This window comes from Molossus molossus, unplaced genomic scaffold (assembly GCF_014108415.1).
Source record: "Molossus molossus isolate mMolMol1 unplaced genomic scaffold, mMolMol1.p scaffold_m16_p_7, whole genome shotgun sequence".
NCBI lineage: Eukaryota > Metazoa > Chordata > Mammalia > Chiroptera > Molossidae > Molossus > Molossus molossus.
Genome location: NW_023425401.1, coordinates 76,471,829 through 76,489,810, shown reverse-complemented (window position 1 = coordinate 76,489,810; position 17,982 = coordinate 76,471,829). Strand labels below are relative to the sequence as shown.

The window sequence follows — 17,982 nt, the reverse complement described above, 5'->3', positions numbered from 1 at the left end:
ATTGATAGAAGAGAATATTGAGCCTAAGAGATAAAATATATGCAAAAATATGTATTTACTAGAGGAATCAATATATAGTAACACATAATATTAGATAGAAGGAGTGGTAAAATGATTAGGCCCTGAGTCCTCTGAAATGTAATCTAGCACTTTGGACATTTTATTAGTTCCTAAACTGTGTGTCTTGAAGAATTAGTGTCCCACAAATGTTAACGCATGTTACAACTGAAATGGTTTCTGTACTTCTACTGCCAGTATTCTGGTTGATTAGATATTTCAATGGACCCTTCCATGTAAAGCAGCTATATTATGATAAGATATTCTTTGAGTTAATTATAGTTTCCTAAACTGTAGGGAATGTTTTCAGAAATCCCCTATTATATCTTCAACACATATATACAAATTAATGTGACCTGGAACCTATCACTGGAGTAGAGTTGGGGCCAAAATGTTGAAAAGTCAAGAGGCCAATAGCAACATTGTTACCAAGACCCTGAGGCTCCCTAGGTAAGGTACACACATTGGGATTGGGATTCCCCTGCAAAATCAAGAAGGGAACTAAAGTGATTTCAGGTTGGGATCCCTCCCATTCACAAATAAAATAAAATAATTTTTAGAGGAAAGTTTTCCAAATTTAGGCTAATAGGATAGGTAAAGATCAAGTAAAACATTTACAAATAAAGATCATCAAACACATAAGAAGGCCAACCAATGAACAAAAGATTTGGACATCAAGGAATACTAATATTGGAATTATCAAACAATTTGTATAATTGAGTATAAAATAAATTAAAGAAACAAAAGACAAATTAGCTAAGATAAACATGAAACAAAAACTGTCAGGAATGAACTGCTAAAAAGAAATATTTCCATAAAAAACTGCAAGTGTGGAGGGAGAAAAATACCTCGATGGATACTTCATTTATTGAAAAACATTTTTTTATTGATTTTTAGAGAGAGAGGAAAGGAGAGGGAGAGAGAGAGATAGAAACATTGATGAGAGAGAACATCAACCGTCTGTCTCCTGCATGCCCCACACTGGGGATCAGGCCCACAACTTGGGCATGTGCCCTGACTGGGAATCAAATCAGCGACCTCTTGGTCCATGGGTTGATGATCAACCACTGAGCCACACCAGCTGGGCTCAGTGGATACTTTAAATAGCAGATGAGACACAGAGAAATGCAGATCAAAATGAAAATGATATTTTTGTCTTATATTTGTTAGGAAGACTGATATTTAATAAAAAATAAGACCAAAGTCCATAAGTTTAGTACCTATATTTTCTTCTATGTAATTTATTGTTTGAGGTTTTATAGTTAGAACTTTGATCCATTTTGAACTAATTTTTGTATATGGTGCAAACAGCAATCTAGTTTCATTATATTGTATGTAGCTTTCCGGTTTTCCCAGCACCATTTATTGAAGAGGCATTCTTTTCTCAGTGGTATGTTTTTGGCTATTTTTTCAAAAATCATTTGCCCTTATACATGTGGATTTATTTCTGGGTTCTCAATTTTGTTCCTTGTTCTGCTTGTCTATTTTTCTGCCAATATCATGCTGTTTTTATTATTGTCACTATGTAATATAATTTGAAGTTAAGGAGAGTAATACCCCAGCTTTGTTCTTTTATGAATTTGACCCCAAAGACAAGAGAAGTAAATGCAAAAATAAATAAATGAGACTATATAAAAACAAAAAGCTTCTTTATAGCAAAAGAAACCACCAACAAAAAAAAAGGTGATTAACAAAATGGGAGAAGGTGTTGCAAACAATAGCTCCAATAAGGGGTTAATATCCAAAATATATAAATAACGTATATTACTCAATGTCAAACAAACACTCTAATTAAAAAATTCATATATATGTGTTTGTTTTTTTTCAGGTACCTAAGTTTTTATTTCCATTGGTTTAATATCTAAGAATGGAATTGATGGATCATATGGTAGGTATATGTTTAAGTTTGTAAAAATTGTCAAACTGTTTTTCAAAGAAGCTGTTATATTTTTTATTCCCACTGGTTATGTAACAAAGTTTCAGGTGCTGTGATTAAAATTATATTTTAACCATTTTAATAGGTGTGTAGTGGTGTCTCATGGTAGTTTTAATTTGCATTTTTTATGATAATGACATTGGTTTTTCAGGGGTCATACTGTAGAAGAAACAATTGTCCATATAGAGACACAAGGGGATTTGGGAACTGATGGAACTATTCTGTATCCAACTGTGGTAGTGGATATATGGATCTATGCATTTGTCAAAACCCAAAGAGCAGTTCACCAAAACTGATGAATTTTACCATTAAAAAAAAAAAAAACATGGACAGAGGATCTTGACACTTCTCCCAAGAAGACATACAAATGACCAACAGATGTATAAAAAGATGCTCAACTTCACTAGCTATTATGGAAATGCAAATTAAAACTACAATGAGATACCGCCTCATACCTATTAGAATGGTTATTTTATTTTTAAAATTAATTAATTAATTAATTTTTTAAATTTGTTATATTTTTTTATTAATTAATTTTTGTTACAGATGTTTCTCCTTTTTTTAAACAAGACAAGTAGTAAATGTTGCAGAGGTTGTGGAGAAAAGGAAGCCCTCATTTACTGCTGGTGGGAATGTAAACTGGTACAGTCACTATGAAAAACAGTATGAAGCCTCCTCAAAATATAAAAAATATGGTTACCATGTGACCCAGCAACCCCTCTTCCGAGTATCTAATCTCAAAATTTTGAAAACAGTTATTCACAAAAATATATGCACCCCTATGTTTATTGCAGCATTATTCACAATGGCCAAGACATGAAAACAACTGAAATGTCCTTTGATAAATGAAGATGTAGTGCATGGAATACTTCTCAACTATAAGAAAAGATGAAATACTGCCATGTGTGACAATGTGGATAGATCCTGAGAATATCATGCTAAGCAAAATAAGTCAGTCAGAAAAAGTTAAGAGCTATATGATTTCTCTCATATGTGAGATATAAAACAAAGCAACAAATAAAATAAACAAACAAGAAAAGTAAACAAAAACTCATAGACAGAGACAACAGTAGTAAAGGGTAAAGGTGATCAAATATATGGTAATAAAAGAAGATTTGACTTTGGGTGGTGGACATACAATGCAATATACAGACAACGTATTGTATAATCGTACACTTGAAACCTATATAATCTTATTAACCTGTGCTACTTCAATACATTTAATTTAAAAATTTAAAAAGATTTAAAAACCCAAATAACAAAAGATGATAAATTGTGAAGATGTGGAGAAATTGGAACTTGCCTATGTTAGTGGTGGGAATATAAACTGGTGCAACCATTATAGAAAAAGTATGGAGGTTTCTCATATATTTAAAAATATAGTTGCCAAATGCTACAGTAATCCCACTTCTGGGTACTGTATTCAAAAGAATGGAAATCAGGATATCAAAGAGATATCGGCATTTTAATATTCACTACAGCATTATTAATAATAGCTAAGATTTGGAAATACATATTTTATTCAGCCTTAACAAAAACAGAAATCCTTCAATATGCATCAACATGGGTGAGCCCAGAGGACAATTGTGCTGAGTGAAATAAGCCAGTCACAAAATAAAAAAATATTGGGTGATTTTACTTATATGTAGTATCTAAAATGGTCAAATATATAGACATACATAACAGAATGGTGCTTGCCAGTGTCTGGAAGAGAGGGAAATAGGGAACAGTTTTTAATTTTAGTATAATTTTTTAATTATATGAGATAAACAGGTTCTAGAAAGCTGCTATACAATTTAGAATCTATAGTTAACAATATGATATTGTGTACTTTAAAATATATTAAGAGAACCCAGATGGTGTGGCTCAGTGTTTGAGCATTGACTAATGCACCAAGAGGTCACCAGTTCGATTCCCAGTCAGGGCACATGCCCAGGTTGTGGGCCAAATGCTCAATGGGGGACATATAGAAGGTGGCCAATCAGTGTTCTCTCTCATCGATGTTTCTATGTCTTTCTCCCTCTCCCTTCCTCTCTCTCTAAAGTCAATAAAGAAAAATAAATTATGTGTAAAGGTATATTTTTATCACACACATACACATAAAGAGAGCTCTGGCCGTTTTCTCAGTGGTTAGAGCACCAATTAAGGGCACACACCTGGGTTGCAGGATCAGTTCCCAGCCCAAGTCAGGGTCATGCAGGAGGCAATGAACTGATATGTCACTCTCACAAAGATGTTTTTCTCTCTCCCACCCTCTCTCTCTTTCATTGTTTAAAAATCAATGGAAAAATATCCTCAGGTGAGGATTAACAAAATATAATCTATATAAAGAAAATAGAACTCATGTTAGGTATTCTTACTATATTATAAAAAACACAAGAAGGTTTCTTGGAGGTTAGAGTACCTTGATTTTTGTGATGGTATACAAATGTCCAAACTCAGCAAGATGTATACCTAAAATGTAAGCAATTTTTTCTGTATCAATTATATCTTAACTAAGCTATTAAAAAGACATGTATAAAAAAAGACAAAAAGAACAAATTACTGGACTAGAATTATATGTGAAGAAATGACCAAAATGTAGTGTAAAGACACAAAGAGTTAGATAAATGTATAGAGAGAATGAAGCCTAGATTGGCTTCTTTGCATTTGAAAGCAGCATGCTCACAACTGAAAATTTACCCACAGTCTCTACTCTATCACCAAATAAGCTTCAAAATTTGAGAAGAATCCCTATAATAAGAAGCATTGAAAAATTTCAGGCAACAATAAAACAAGCCCTATCCTGGAGCTCCTCCAATCTCCCATGAAATTATAGGTATTTTAGAATAATCTCACAGTTTATTGAAGACAATGGTGATTAGACTTCAGTTATCCTTGGTATCTGGATTGAGTAGCAACCTCTAGTTTTTCATTGATCCCTAATGGAGAGAGCTTGTCTTATTGAATGAAAAGTTAAGAAACTCTCTGACCTGACAAACTCTTTCTACAGTGAGTGCCCTTTGCATTAAATACCCAATAGTTGAGATAAGGCCTGAAATTTTACATTGTGAAATACAAGGTATAAAGCCAATATCTTAGCTAATTTCAAGAATAGCCTCACTTGTTTTACTCAATCTTCTGGCTCAGTGTGAATCTTGCCATGATTTACTGTAAGAGGATCTCTACAACATAAAAAAAATTTCAAGAAAGGCCATAGTCATAGCCATATACCATAATAAAGATAAGTTGCTCATACCTTACAGCAATTAATGTTTTCCACAGTAGCCTGACTTCAGTTGGTTGTCCTGGCCATAAAGCATATCATCCTAATATTGATAAAAATATACCTTTACACAAATTTGTGGGCCATCACAAATGAGCTATTTAAAGCCATACCAACAGAAAACATTTTTTTTTAGAAAGATACAAGTTAATCACAAGCCCAGCATACCTTACATAAATATATGTTCATATGAAATGACTCCTGCTCAAGAAAACCACTGGATTGAAATAGTTGAACACAGGCAGCTATCTCTACTATAGCCTACTTGATCTATGCATAAAGCCACCATGGTAATGGAACCATCACTGAATAAATGACCAATCAAAAAATAAATAAAAAGTGCATGCATAGAACACACTGTTTCTAGGGGGGAAATTTTTTACACACACACACACATAATTTGCCAACTATGGCAGCCTTTTCAATGATAATCTTTAATAGAGCTGATTGGTGGTCCAGCTGTCTTAGCTACATATAAGTTGCATATGACATACTTTGTATTGGCTGAACTCCAAATCATCCAAAAGCAGGAGGAAAGGAACATGGAAGAATTCCAGGAAAGTTTGAGGATGCACAGTACAGATGTCTCTTTATCATTATTTATTTGAAAGGAAAAATGCATTTATTTTCTCTTATTAGTATTATTTTTTAATGCCTGCTCCCCCCCCCCCCTCAGAGAATACCTGAATGCAAATGAGCTTGAACACTGACCTTGCTTAAGAAGGTTACCTTCTGCCCTGGCCAGTTTGGCTCAGCGGTTAGAGCGTCGGCCTGCGGTCCGGAGAGACCCGGGTTCGGTTCCCGCTAAGGGCATGTACTTTGGTTGCAGTTTGTCCCCGGCCCTGGTTGGTCGTGCGGGTGGCAGCCACTTGATGTGTCCCTTCACGTCGATGTTTCTCTCTCTCTCTCTCCCTCCCACTCTATCTGTACAAAAAAAAAAAAAATGGAAAAATATCCTCGGGTGAGGATAAAAAAAAAAAAAGAAGGTTACCTTCTTATATTCTTAGAGGTTGCTTATAATTAAAAAATATGGTTCTTGTGTTCTGGTGGAACTCGGCATGCTGGAAAAGGGGCAATCTGGCTTATTTCCACCCTGTTTGGAAAACAGTGGCCTAATGTGGAATGGTTCTAAAGTAGAGCATTTTATATCTTGGTACATAAAGAATCCTTTGTATATTTAGGTACCTAAACTTTCACATATGCACCTGGAAACAGGTACAAGAGTATTTATAGAAAAATTGCTCAAAATAGCAAAAGACTAGAAACAACTAAAATGTACATGAATAGGAGGCTAGATAAACAAAATAAAATATTTTTACAATAAAATTTTACACAGCACAGAAAAATAAGCAGCTACATGTTACATGTAACCATGTGGATGAATCTTAGGAATGTAACATTGAAAAACAAGATACAAAGTTACAAGTCTCAGAATACTGCATATTGTTTTTTTATAAATCTCAAAAACAAGTAAAACTAGCCAATATGTTATGCGTTGATCTATCATATATGATAAAAACCACTTTAAAAAAATAATGACAAATATATAAATAAGGAAATGGGTTAGTTACTTCTGGAGTGAGGTAAAGAGGGCAGAAAGAAGAGTAGATAGATGCATGCCAAGATATTGTTAAAATTTTCATTCTCAGATTGTGTAGTGAGTTCATAGGTATTTGTGAAATATATACATACACACACATATATGTCAAATATTACATTTTAAATGGTAATAAAGAGAATAGGTTAAACCTTATTTAAATGGTTCTTCAATAAACTTTATGGGGAAACCTTTCCATGCTATCCAGAGTGGGGCCCATATGGTGTTGGTTTTGGTTCCCACATAACTTAAAGGAAACTTTCTCAATGTCTGGAGCCCTTGGTGTCTCACAAATGAAGTAGGAGGATGTCCTCAAATTCCTTGCAGCAGAAAGCCACTTATGTGGCACCAACCTTGACTTCCAAATGGAACAGTCCATCTACAAAAGAAAGAGTGATGGCATCTACATCATAAATCTGAAGAGAAACTGTGAGAAGCTTATGCTGGCAGCTTGTGCCATTGTTGCCACTGAAAACCCACTGATGTCAGTTCCTCCAGGAATACTGGCCAGGAAGCTGTGCTGAAGTTTGATATTGCCACTGGAGCCACCCCCATTTCTGGCCACTTACTCTGGGAAATTTTATCAACCAGATCCAAGCAGCCTTCCAGGAGACTAACTTCTGGTGGTTTAAAGATCCCAGGGATGACTGCCAGCTTCCTATGTTAACAGAGGCATCCTATGTTAACCTGCCTATCATTGCTCTGTGTAACACAGACTCTCCTCTATGTTATGTTGATATTACCATCCCTTGTAACTAAAAGGGAACTCACTCTATGTGTCTGATGTGATGGATGCTGGCCCTGGAAGTTCTTTTACATGCATGACATGATCTCCTGTGAATACCCATGGAGGTGTATGCATGGTTTCTGCTTCTTCAGAGATCCTGAAGAGATTGAAAAGGAAGAGGTGAAATTTCAGAGTGAATGAACTGCTCAAGCTCCTGAGTTCACTGCAGCTCAACCTGGGGTTACAGGGGGGCCTGAAGGTATGTAGTGCTTTCTGTGCTGATTCAGAAGTTTCCTACTGAAGACTGGAGTGCTCAGCCTTCCACTGAAGACTGTTTCCCATTGCTCAGGACACTGAATGAGTAGGAACAACCATTGAATGGTCTTCAGCTGTTCTTTTTAAAACCTTTTTTATTGTTGAATGTATTACAGATGTACCCCCTTTTTTCCCCATTGACCTCCTCCTCCCCAATCCCACCTTCTCCTACCTACCCCACACTATTGTCAGTGTTCATTGGTTATGCATAGAAGTTATTTGGCTTATCTCATCCTGCCCTCCTTCTCACATTCACTTTGAGGTTCATCAGTCTAACAACAAATTGGTCCTTCTTAATTTCTTCTTTTTCACCCATCCTCCAACCCCCTCCCATCTGGCAAGCAACAGAAAGTTCTCTGTATCTAAGAGTGCTTCTGTTCTACTTGCTCATTTTGTTTGTAGATTCAATTGTTGATAGATATGTATTAATTGCCATTTTATTGTCCATATTTTTGTTCTTCTTCTCCTTCAAGAAGTCCCTTTAACATTTCATATAATACTGGTTGGTGGTGATGAACTTGTCTAGTTTTTTCTTGCCTTGGAAACTTTTGATATGTCTATCAATTCTAAATGATAGATTTGCAGAATAGAGTAATCTTCACTGTAGGTCATTGCTTTTCATCACTTTTAATATCTCTTGCCACTCCTTTCTGATCTGCAAAGTTTCTTTTGAGAAATCAGCTGACAGTCTTATGGGAGCTCCTTTATAGGTAACAAACTGCTTTTCTCTTGCTGCTTTTAAGATTCTCTCTTTGTCTTTAACCTTTGACATTTTGATGATGGTGTGTCTTGGTGTGGCCCTCTTTGGGTTCATCTCGATTGGGACTCTCTGTGCTTCCTGCACTTGTATGTCTTTTTTCTTCACCAAGTGAGGCAAGTTTTCTGTCATTATTTTTTTAAACAAGTTTTTTTCATTTTCTTGCTCTCTCTTTTCTCCTTCTGGAACCCCCATGATGCAAATGTTGGCATGCTTGGAGTTGTCCAGAGGCTTCTTACACTATGCTCATTTTTTAAAATTTTATTTTATTTTATTTTATTTTATTTTATTTTATTTTTGTTGTTGTTGTTGTTCTGATTGGGTGTTTTTTGCTTCCTTATATTCCAAATTGATGGTTTGCTTCTTGGCTTTACCTACTCTACTATTGATTCCCTGTAAATTATTTTTTATTTCAGTTGTGCTTCCTTCTGACTGGTCTATTTTTATGGTGTTGATGTTTTCACGAAGTTCCTTGGAGTTCTCTTTAGGTAACTTGAAATTCTCACTAAGTTTTGTGAAAGTCTCACTAAATTCCTTGAAGGTCTCATTAAATTCCTTGACCATCTTTATAACCAGTGTTTTGAACTCTGCATCTGTTTATTGCCATTTTATTTAGTTCTTTTCCTGGAGTTTTGTTATTTTCTTTTATTTGGGACATGTTTCTTTGTTTCCTCATTTTGGCTGCTTCCCTGTGTTTGTTTCTATGTATCAAGTAGAGTTGCTATATCTCCTAGGCTTCATAGAGTGGCCTATTATTGTAAGTGTCCTGTAGGATCCAGTGGCACAACCTCCCTGATCACCCCAGCTGGGTCCTTGAGGTGCACTCCTAGTGTGGACTATACACCCTTCTGTTGTAATTGAGTCTTGATTGCTGTTGGCACATCAATGGGAGGGATTTAATCAGGTTAATCAGTTGCAAGAACAGGCTGTGCCCACTGACCACTGGCCCCTGACTCCTTTGGAGGAGCAGCAGTGTAGAGGCCCACCACACAGAGCAAGACTTACTTCAGCAGGGCTCTGGTACCCACTGAGTCCATTCATTGAGTGTGTCACTTGTGGAGGTGGTTGGGTGGTGATGCTTCAATGTGGTCTGTACCTGTTCACTAGGTATGCTGGCTCTGGGGCAAGGTGAGCCACTGCCTTTGTTCTGCCCAGGGCCACCAGGCATAAGCTACAAAATGATATGCCAATGGCTGCTTCTTGTGCTTGGCTTGGAGGTGCTCAGGAAAAGCCAAGTTGTGAACAAAGGCTGTCTGGTTCCAGTGCCAGGCCTGGGGGCACTTAACAAGAGGTATGAGGCTCACTGAGACCAGATGCTGCTTGCTTGAGAGAATTTGAGAAAATCTGAAGCAGGATCAAAGACAGGCCAATCCTTTGGTAAAGCCATTGGAAACAGCTTCACTGGGCTGGAAAGCTGGGTGTGGCAGGCAGGGCCTTAGGGAATCACCAAAACAGGGCTGTGTAAACCAGGTTGCTGGAGTCCCAGATAAAGCAGTCATCTTCCACCCTGGGGAAGGACGCACCAAAGGACCAATGGCCTCCACCGGCACATCTGTCCATGAAAAAGCTGCCTCTCCAGGCCTCGTCCCAAGGTCAAACAGCTCAGTTCTTCCTCATATGTCTCTGGTGCCCTTTAAGCTGCCTCCCCCACAAACTCTTATACAGAATGGAAATAAAATTGACAGAAAATAAACAGTTTCAATTTTGTATCTACTTAAAAATTCATGGGGAGCACTGGCTGGTTTGGCTCAGCAGTTAGAGCATAGGCCTGCAGAGCAATGAGTTGCGGGTTCAATTCCAGTCAAGAGCACATACCTCAGTTGCAGTTTGTCCCAGCCCTGGTTGGGGTCATGTGGGAGGCAACCACTTGGTGTGTCTCTCTGACATTGATGTTTCTATCTCTCTTCCTCCCTCCTACTTTATTTGAATAAAAATGGAAAAATATACTTGGATGAGAATTTTTTTAAAATGCGGAACTAAGTTAAATAATAAGTATAGTTAAAGCTGGTTTGTCAGACTTTTCAATATAATATTATTCTCTGTGACTGTCCAAATGGTCTATATTTCTTTTTATTATTAATTTATTTTTGTTACAGATTTTTCTATGTTTTTCCCCATTGACATCCTCCTCCCGCTCCCCCACCCTGCCCCATCCCCAGCATTGTTGTCTATGTCCATGGTTACTTATACATGCATATAAGTTCTTTGGTTTATCTCTTCCCACCCCTCCTACCCCCCTCCCCGAAGTTTGTCAGTCCATACCCTACTTCTATGTCTCTGGGTCTATTTTGTTCATCCATTTGTTTTGTTCATTATATTCCACAAATAAGTAAGATCATGTGATATTTGTCTTTCTCTGATTGGCTTGTTTTACTTAGGATATACTCTCCAGGTCCTTCCATGTTGTCTCAAAGGATAAGAGATCTTTCTTACAGCTGCATTATATCCCACTGTGTATATGTACCACAGCTTTTTTATCCACTCATCTATTGATGGACGCCTGGGCTGTTTCTAGATCTTAGTGATTGTAAATAGTGCTGCTATGAACATAGGGGTACATATATTCTTTCTGACTGGTGTTTCAGATGGTGTATATTTTTTAATCAAACATTGAGGGAAAAGTTCATAAATAAGAATGTTTCTAACCCTCCAAATTCTTCTACCATCAACCTGCCATTTTACTTAAAAGTGTTACATTAATTATCCCCTTAAGGTATTAAATATCTATTAGTCCATTGACAAATTTTAAATATCTTTGGTTGAGATAATTTTGTAATAAAAAAATATTTAGTATATAAAAGTTGATCAGATAATAATATGTCACTTTGAAAGCAAAAAGTATTTCTGAGGAAATTAGTAATTAGGTAAGGTAAGTACAACTTTTTTTCCTTATCTTTGTTTTTTTATTTTATTTTATTTTATTTCATTTTTTCATTACCATTTAACCCTTCTATACCTTCTTATACCTCCTTCCTCCCCTGCCTTTCATAACATCACCACACTGTTGTCCATGATCATGAGTTCTCTCTCTCTTCTTTAATTTTTCCTCAATCCTTCTCCCCATCTTACCTTTGAGCTGCTGTCTATCTGCTTTCTACTTATGAATCTGTCTCTATTTTGCTTGATATCTTAGTTTGTTCATTAAATTCCACATATGAGTGAAGTAATGTGGTACTTGCCTTTCTCTGACTGTCTTATTACAGTTAGCATAATGTTCTCCATCATTCCATGATGTCACAAAGGGCAAAAATTTATTTCTTTTTATGGCAGAGGAGCATTTCCATTGTGTAAATATACCACATCTTTTTTTATCCACTTATCTAAAGATGGACAATTGGGCTGCTTTCAAATCTTGGCTATTGTAAATAATGCTGCAATGAATGTAGGGGCACATACATTCTTTTGAATTAGTGTTTTGGGTTTCTTTGAATAAATTCCCAGAAGTGGAGTTGCTAGGACAAAAGGTAATTCTATTTTTAATTATTTGAGGTAACTCCATATTGCTTTCCACAGTGGCTGAACCAATATGCATTCCCACCAAGGGTGCACAAGATCATATCTCATTGTGGTTTTAATTTGCATTTTTCCGATGATTAGTGCCATTAAGCATCTTTTAATATATCTATTGACCATCTATATATCCTCTGGAGAAGTTTCTATTCAGGTCTTTGCCCATTTTTAATTGGATTGTGGTTTTCTTGGTGTTGAGTTTTATAAATTATTTATAAATATTGGATTTTAACCCTTTATCAGATGAATCATTGACAAATATCTTCTCCCATTCCGTGGGTTGTCTTTTCATTTTGTTAATGGTTTCTGTTGCTGTACAAAAACTCTTTAGTTTGATTAAGTCCCATTTGTTTTATTTTTTTTCCCTTGTCCAAGGCAATATATCAAAAAAATTGCTATGAGAAAAGTCTGAGATTTTTACTGCTTAAGTTTTATTCCAGGATTTTTATGATTTTGAGTCTAACATTTAAGTCTTTAATCTATTTTGAGTTATTCTTGTGTACAGTGTAAGAAGGTGGTCTATTTTCATTTTTTGCACACATCAATCCAATTTTTCTAACACCATTTATTGAATAAACTGTCTTTAATCAATTGATGTTTTTGCCTCCTTTGTCAAACATTAATTGACCATCAAATTGTGGGTTTATTTATGGGCTCTCTTTTTTGTTCCATTGATCTATGTGTCTGTTTTTATGCTAGTTCCATGCTCTTTTGATTACTATAGCCTTATAGTATAGCTTGATATCAGGTAGGGTGACTCTTTCAACTTTGTTCTTCTTTCTCAAGATCACTGTTGCTATTCAAGGTCTTTTGTGGTTCCATATAAATTTTTGAAACATTTGTTCTAGTTCTGTGAAATATTCCATTGGCATCTTGATAGGAATTGTGTTGAATGTGTAGATTGCTTTGGGTAGTATGGACATTTTAATGATATTAATTCTTCCTATCCATGAACACAATATATGCTTCTATTTATTTGTATCTTTCTCAATTTCTTTCTTCAGGGTCTAATATGTTTCTAGTACAGGTCTTTTACATGCTTAGTTAAATTTATCCCTAGGAATTGTATGCTTTTTTGAAGCAGTTGAGAATATCACCACTTTTTTAGTTTCCTTGGTATTTCATTATTTGTGTATAAAAATGCAACAAATTTCTGGATATTCATTTTGTATCCTACTACTAAATTCATTTATTAGTTTTAGTACTGTGTGTGTGTGTGTGTGTGTGTGTGTGTGTGTAATCCATAGAGTTTTCTAAATAAAATATGATATAATCTGCAAATAATGTTTGCAGTTTTCTTTTTTCTAATTTGGATATCTTTGATTTCCTCTTCTTGTCTGATTGCTGTGGATAGACAGTACTATGTCTCATTCCCAATCTTAAGGGGAAGGCTTTGAGTTTTTGTCCATTCACTATGATGTTGATGTGGATTTGTCATATACGGCCTTAACTACATTGAAATTTTCTTCCCTCTATTCCCACTTTGTGGACACTTTCGCTCATAAATTGGTGCTAAATTTTATCAAATGTTTTTTTCTGCATCTACTCGTATGACAATGTGGTTTTTATCTTTCAATTTTTTATGTGGTATATCAAGTTTATTGTTTTGTGGATATTGTACCAACTTTTCATCCTGGAATAAATCCCACTTGGTCATAGTGTATGATGTTTTTAATGTATTGCTGAATTTAGTCTGTTAATATTTTGTTGAGGATTTCAGTAGCTATGTTCATCAGGCATATTGGCCTACATATTTATTTCTTTGTAATGTCTTTATCTAGTTTTGGATGTAAGATTATGCTTGCTTCAAAAAATAAACTTGGAGGTTTTTTTTCTCTTCTTGAATTTCTTAGAATAGTTTGGGAAGGATAGGTGTTAACTTTTGTTTGAATGTCTGGTAAAATTCACCTGTAAAGCCTTCTGGTTCAGGGCTTTGGTTTTTTGAGAGTTTTTCGTTTTTTGTTGTTGTTGTTAGTTAGTTAGTTAGTTAGTTAGTTAGTTTCTTTGTTTGTTTTACTGCTTCAATTTCACTAGTTCTAATCTGTCTATTTAGATTACCTGATTTTTCCTGATTTTGTTTTGGAGCCTGCAATTTTTAGGAATTTATCCATTTCTTCTAGACTATCCAATTTGTTGACATATAATTGTCCATAATATTTTCTTACAATCTTTTGTATTTCCCATTTTCAGTTGTTACTTCTCTTCTTTCATTTCTGATTTTATTTATTCTGTTCCACTCTCTTTTTCTCTTGATGATTTTGGTTAAAGGTTTGTCGATCTTGTTTATCTTTTAAAAGAACCAGCTCTTCGTTTTACTTATCTTTAGTATTGTCTTTTAGACTCTTTTTCGTTTATTTCTGCTCTGATCTTTATTATTTTCTTCCCTCTAGTCACTCCGACTTTGCATGTTATTCTTTTACAAGTTCCTTTAAGTGTAAAGTTAGATTGTTTATTTGAACTTTTACTTATTTATTGAGATAGGCCTGTAATGCTATGAATTTTCCTCTTAGGACTCTTTTTCCTGCACCCCACAGATTTTGAGTTGTTTGTTCTCATTTTCATTTGTTTCAAGGTGTCTATTGTTTTCTTCCTTGATCTCATTGTTAACCCATTTATTATTTAGTAACATGGTATTTAGTGTCCATGTCTTTGTGTATTGTTCATCTTTATTTCAAGAAGATGCTTGGTATGGTTTCAGTCTTCTTAAATGTACTGATAATTTTTTTTTATCTTAATATATAGTCTATCCTAGAGAATGTTCTATGTGCACATGAAAAGAATGTATATTCTGCTGCCTTGGGTTGGAATGCTATGAAGATATCAATTAAATCCATTTGATCTAGTATGTAATTTGAAGCTGTCATCTCCTTATTGATTTTCCATCTGGAAGATCTGTCCATTGATGTCAGTGGGGTGCTAAAATCCCCTATTATAAGGACATACAAATGACCAAGAGATATATGCCCAACATCACTAATCATCAGAGAGATGCAAATTAAAACAACTATGAGGTATCACCTCACACCTGTCTGAATGGCTGCTATCAACAAATCATCAAATGACAAGTGTTGATGAGGGTGTGGAGAAAAGGGGACTCTAGTGCATTGCTGGTGGGAATGCAGACTGGTGTAGCCACTGTGGAAAACAATATGGTGTTACCTCAAAAAATTAGCCCTGGTCTGTTTGGCTCAGCAGTTAGAGTGTCAGCCTGCAATCCAGAGAGACCTGGTTTTGGTTCCCACTAAGGGTGAGTACCTCAGTTGAAGTTTGTCCCCGGCCCTGGTTGGTCATGCGGGTGGCAGCCACTCGATGTGTCCCTTTGACATTGATGTTTCTCTTTCTCTCACTCTCTTCCTCTCTCTCCCTCCCACTCTATCTGTACAAGAAATGGAAAAATGTCCTCGGGTGAGGATAAAAAAAAAATTAAAAATTGAACTGCCATTTTACCCACTGATCCCACTTCTAGGAATATACCCTAAGAAGCCTGAAACACCAATCAGAAAGAATATATTTTATCCCATGTTCATAGCAGCACCATTTACAATAGCTAAGATCTGGAAACAACCCAAGTGTCAATCAGTAGATGAGTGGATTAAAAAGCTGTGGTACATGTACACAATAGAATACTATGAAGCTGTAAGATAAAAAGATTTCACATCCTTTGAGATAGCATGGAAGGACCTGGAGAGTATTATGATAAGCGAAACAAGCCAAGTAGAGAAAGACAAATATCACATAATCTCACTTATTTGTGGAATATAATGAACTAAACAAACTGCTGAACAAAATTAACCCAGAGACATGGAGATGGGGTACAGACTGACAAGCCTCAGAGGAAGCGGGGTTGTGGGGAAAGAGATAAACCACAGAACTTACATGCATGTTTGCCTGACCAAGAACATAAACAACAAAGCTGAGGATAGGGCGGGGGGCAAGAGGAGAAGTGTGTTAATGGGGGAAAAATGAGAAACATCTGTAACAAAAAAAAATTAATAAATAAAAAATTAAAAATAAATAAAATCTATTATAACTGTATTACTATCAATCTCTCTCTTAATGTACATCAAGATTTGCCTTACATATTTAGGTGCTCCTATGTTGGATGCATAAAAGTTTAAAGTGGTTATATATTGTTAGTAGATTGATCCTTCTATTATGTAGTGTCCTTCTTTGTCTTTTACGATATTCTTGGTTTTAAAGTCAATTTTGTCAGATATAAGTATTGCTACACCAATTGTTTGGTGTTTTTTTTGTTTTGTTTTGTTTTTTCTCTTTCCAGTTGTATGTAATATCTTGTTCTATCCCTTTACTTTTAGTTTAAGTGTATCTCTTATTTTGAGGTGAGTTTCTTAAGGAGAGCATGTGATGGATCTTGTTTCCTTATTCATTAGCTACCTTAAATCTTTTGAACTAGAGCACTTAAGCCATTTACATGTAAAGTGATTAATGATATGTATGTATTTATTGCCTTATTATTTTTTTAACTATGTTCCTCTGTTTTTTGTTGTTGTTGTTGTTGTTGTTTGTTTTCTTTATATTTGTTTGTAAATCTTCTCCTGAGGACATCTTTTTCCATTGACTTTTAGAAAGAGTAGAAGGGAGAGAGGAAGGGGTAGAGAAAGAGAGAGGGAAAAACATTGATGTGAGAGGGAGACATTAATTGTTGCCTCCTGCCCTACCCTGACCACGGATGGGGATCAAATCTGCAACCCAGGTACATGCTCTTGACCAGGAATTGAACCTACGACCCTTTGGTCTGTGGGCTGACACTTTAATCACTGAGCCATATGGGCCAGGACTTCTTCTGTTTCTTAAAGCAAGCCCTTTTAACATTTCTTATAATACTGGTTTGGTAGTAACAAACTACTTTAGCTTTTTCTTGTCTGGGAAACACTTTATTTCTCCCTCAATTCTATTTATTTATTTATTTATTTATTTATTTATTTATTTATTTATTTAAAAATATATTTGTATTGATTTTAGAAAGAGAGACAGATAGAAACATTGATAAGATAGAAACATCAATCTGCTCCCTCGTGCATGTCTCATACTAGGGATTGAACCTGCAACCCAGGCATGTGTCCCAGCTAGGAATCAAACCAATGACCTCTTGGTGCATGAGACAGTGCTCAACCATGTTAGCCACACCAGCTGGGCTCATAATCCTTTTTTATTACAATATCAATAAAATTGAGCATGCAAGTTTAGGAGATGTCAAACCCTTTATTCAACTGTAGGAATATGCCATTTCAAGACTATATATTTATGTAATAAAAAAGTTTAATTAAAAGAAAATATAATGCAGTTTTGAATAAATAATGCAATAAGAAACAATAATTATGTGTGTTTCTTGCTACCTCTCACATATTCTTTGTAAATCCTTTTTTTATTAAAGAAAAATAAACATATATACTGTGTGTGTGTGTGTGAGTAAAATGTTGGTAGTTACCCTTTACCAAAGATCAGGTGTTTTCCTTAATTACCTCTATTAATGTCAACAAATAAATACAAATACATGTTACTTTGAAAATAAAATATATATTTGTAAAATTTAAAGAAGCCAAGGGGCAAGAGGGAAAAGCACTGGATGGATGATATATTGGGGAATGAATGATGAAAACATCTGTCTTTCTGAGTTCTGTGTCCCTCTTTCAGGTTAACCTTCAAGGCAATTCTTTCTTTATTGTAAGCACAGCCCCAAAGGCACTGAACAACTTTCTTACTACTAGCTCATTGGTGGTTCCAATATTGCTATCAGCAAACATATTCACTCCCTGGACAGTCTCTGTGCCAAGTAAGGGAAAAGAACACCAAGGGC

At 35.5% G+C, this 17,982-nt stretch overlaps 1 pseudogene; it reads left to right on the top strand.

Moving 5' to 3' along the window:
* The first annotated feature begins 7,121 nt into the window (after nucleotides 1-7,121).
* The window catches only part of LOC118619658, a 101,070-nt pseudogene continuing 90,209 nt past the window's right edge, over nucleotides 7,122-17,982 (top strand).